Source organism: Tupaia chinensis, unplaced genomic scaffold, assembly GCF_000334495.1.
Source record: "Tupaia chinensis unplaced genomic scaffold, TupChi_1.0 Scaffold149424_1, whole genome shotgun sequence".
Taxonomy (NCBI): domain Eukaryota; kingdom Metazoa; phylum Chordata; class Mammalia; order Scandentia; family Tupaiidae; genus Tupaia; species Tupaia belangeri.
Window position 1 is genome coordinate 2318117 of NW_006209268.1, and position 3547 is coordinate 2321663.

General features: G+C 47.6%; 1 protein-coding gene across 2 annotated transcripts in view; it reads right to left on the reverse strand.

Annotated features, from left to right (window-relative positions):
• Window positions 1-3244, reverse strand: part of CCDC171 (coiled-coil domain containing 171) — a 351100-nt gene extending 347856 nt beyond the window's left edge. Inside the window, exon 1 of one of the 2 annotated variants that reach the window (XM_006171185.3) lies at window positions 3158-3244. The gene's annotated coding sequence lies outside the window, so the exon portion shown is untranslated. Of the gene's footprint in view, window positions 1-2816; window positions 3052-3157 lie in introns of those variants that run through there. The other variant, XM_006171186.3, reaches the window with a different exon arrangement.
• Window positions 3245-3547: the final 303 nt, after the last annotated feature.

Below are 3547 nucleotides of genomic sequence, written 5' to 3' on the forward strand. Positions count from 1 at the left end.
GGTAAAAAAAAAAAAAAAAAAAAAAAAAAAAAAAAGTCCCTTCTTCAGGCATTGTGCTAAAATTTTTCTAGAAATTATCTCATCTCACTCTACACCAACCCCAAGGGAAAGATACTGTTAATATTCCTACTCTATACCTGAGGAAAACAGGGGTAAAAATATTCTGTCACTCGTCCACAGTCACATCTCTGGTAAGTGACAGAGTCAGGATTCACACCCAAGTTGGCTGATTCCAGAGCTCTGCTGTGTGCCTTGCTACTGGCCTTCAAGACATGGTTCAGCCTAGCCAGGAAGCAAGTGAGACCTCACTTGTCAGGGAAGCACTTCTGTTCCCTGCAGCAGATTTCTCAAACGCAGATCATTCTTTCCCACAACAAAGCTAACAAATTGGGGTCTTCTCGACAAAAGATGACTTGAACCTTCTGTGGATTCTAAACCCAGGCTGCACTTTCGTGAGCTCAGAGCAGTGACACATAAAGGCAAGGTTTAATCTATTAATACATTAACATGATGTCTTGATAGTAGAGATAGACCATTGTCACTATTCTTACTATAATAGGTGATAGAGTGCTCTCTCTCTCTCTCTCTCTATGTGTGTGTGTGTGTGTATATATATATATATATATATATATCATTCTTTAATAAGAAATTCTAAAAATAGGTAATAGGGCAATTAAGCTAGAGACTGACCATCTAGACATCCAGAGAGAAGGTATAAGCCAGAAGACAGTTCTACTTTAGATATCAAAGTCACTGCTGGTACAAAGTTTTCCCACCTCACATCTGAGTTCTTTAGTTGGTCACCCACAATGTACTTATCACTCAATGTGTCTGCACAGATTGGAGGAAAAGGGAGGCAAGTGGATGACGGGATAAAACTACCATTACTGAGCACTTACTGGTGCTAGATGCTAAATTAAACATACCTGATCTCATTTACTCTTCTCCAACGAACACTGAGATTATTGCATACATTTGGCAGATGAGAAAACTGAGGCTTAGAGAGGTTGAATATTGTGTAGATATTCAGTGGAAGTAGAATTCAAACCTACACCTGTATAACTCTTAAGTCTATCCCTCTCACTGGGCAGTGCATGCAGTCTTTATGAGTACCTACACCTATGTTGGAGTACCTATTGGCAATAATTTTTTTTTTTTTTTTTTAGGTTTTTGACATAGGGTGTGTATGCTTGCCAGAAACAGAGAGAGGGAAAGTGAAAAATCACCCCCCTGGGGGAAATGACCAAGCACAATCCTTTCTCCTCCATTCTCCTTTTGGGATTTTGGGCATACACGCACATGTGCCTGCCATGATTTTCAAGCCACAGGGTCTGGAACTCGTACTATGGTCAGCCATGTGTAAGTCCAGTGCCTTAACCACTACAACACCTACTGGGCTGAGACAACCAAAAAAATGTTAGAATCAAACCAGGATTTAGGGACCAGATTTTAGGAACCAGTATAACGGTTGTGTCACTGGACTCCACATAGTCGACCACAATTCCAGTCCCAGACCTGGTGGTTTAAAACTCACACCAAACATATGTGTATGCATGCCCAAAATCCCAAGAGAAGAATGGAGGAGAAGGGACTGTGGCATGCCCATCCCTTGGGGGGACAGGGGTGAGATTTCTCGCTGTCTGACAAGTACATGCACCCTATAGCAAAAATCTCTTGGGACCAGCAGATGGCGTAATGGTTATATCACTGGACTTCCACATAGTTGACCTTGATACGTGTGCATGTATGCCCAAAATCCCAAGAAGAAACTGGAGGAAAAGGGATTGTGGCATAGCCACCCACCCTGGGGATTGATTTCCCACTGTCTGTCTCTCCAGCGAGTGCACACCCTATAAGAAAAATCTAAATAAATAAATAAAAATTCTCTAAAAATCAAAAACAGCCTTTGGAAACCAAGTCCATACTCCCTAACTGACAGATAATGAATCTAATGTCTAGGAGGATTAGGAGATTTGCCTGAGATCATACAGTTAATGAATGACTGCCAGGTCTAATAAGGGAAGTTCTAGACTACTAGTGCCTTCATCTCCCCTCTTAGCAGACTGTGCTCTTCATTTCCATTTCATGGGAAACAATGTAAATTTCCTACTCTACCTTTGTTTTGCTGTTACTAGGCACTGTTAAAACAAGTGACAACATGGTAGGTTCTTTTCACCAAGATTATAAGAACTATAAAACATCGATGTGTAATGTATTCAAAAGTGTTGGACACCAACACTTTCTGATAAATAAAATAAGCGTATTTATTTCATGTGCCTAAAACGTGTGTCATAATGAAATTTAAAAAAAAAAAAAAAAGTCAAAAGGAGGCTCCATCCGTTTCCAGAAATTTTCTAGGTCTCTCAGACCAGGGAGGCAGTCGGCAGAGGCTGGAGGAGCACAACTCATGCTTTCCTGCTTCACGATTTGTAGAGTGTCTAGTACGTGCCTGGCATACACACACCAAAAAAAAGACAAGAAAGCCGTGGTCCTGGTCCTCCAGGGGTTTACTGATTCTCAGGAGGCTTGGAGTCCCCAGTCTGGAGTTAAAATGAACCTAACAAGTTCCAGGTCCGCGGAGCACTGCAGCGATCTCTGGCTAGGATGCTCCTCGGAGATCATCCACCAGATGGCCAGAGAGACTCAGCCCAAGGAGCTGGAGGCGTGTCTCCGCGGGCCTCAGAACAGCCCTGGGACAGTCCCCAAACTATCTCGGGCCCCCCCCAAACCCTTACTTCAGCGCCAGCGCACACTGTTCCTCTCAGCACCTCCCCGCCCAAATCGTAGGCCTCGAAGACTTCACACTCTGCGGTTACCTCAGGGGCCTCGCGTGGTCCAGACCGCACACCCAAAACCCCAGGGCAGCTTCAAGTCTCAGGGGTACAAGGACGCCCAGGCAGCCTGCGGGACTAAGCGCCAACAACTGTTGGAACCTGACGGGCTCTAGGACCCAGCAAAAGGGAAGAGAAATAGCAAAGAGGGACTGGAGGGGACAAGCCCCTGGGAGGTGAAGTTTACAACTGCCACTTCCGGAGGCTGGGAAGACTCGACTTCCCTCGCAGACCTTCGCAGGCGTCCCCGGCCCCGCCCCGACCCACCCCTTTCCTCACGCCCCCGGCGTCCGGCCACCCTGAGTCCCCAGCTCCTGGATACGCACTCGGAGAACGCCCGGCTGGGATTGGAAGACCCGCCCGCGAAGCAGCGCGCCTTCTCCGGCTGGCGAGCCGGCGCATGCGCCGTTTGCTACGGCGCGTTCGCGACCGCGCGCACTCCCGCGCCAGGCGCGCCCCCGCCCCGCCCTGTCGCGCCCGATGCGAGCATGCGCCTAGCCCACGTTCCAGAGTGTTGTTCAGCGCGCGAGGTCTGCAGGTCACTGTCTCAATCCCCGGTAGACAGCGCATGCAGTTTTCCGGCTTCTAACGCCTACCTGCCTGCCTCCTGAAGGAAAGTCTGAGAAGTCGGGCCCTAGATCCTGCATTTTTAAGCTAGTTCCCCTGCCGATACTTAGGACCAGAGCACCCCCTGGGGTCTGTGGCTGGGGGCCTGG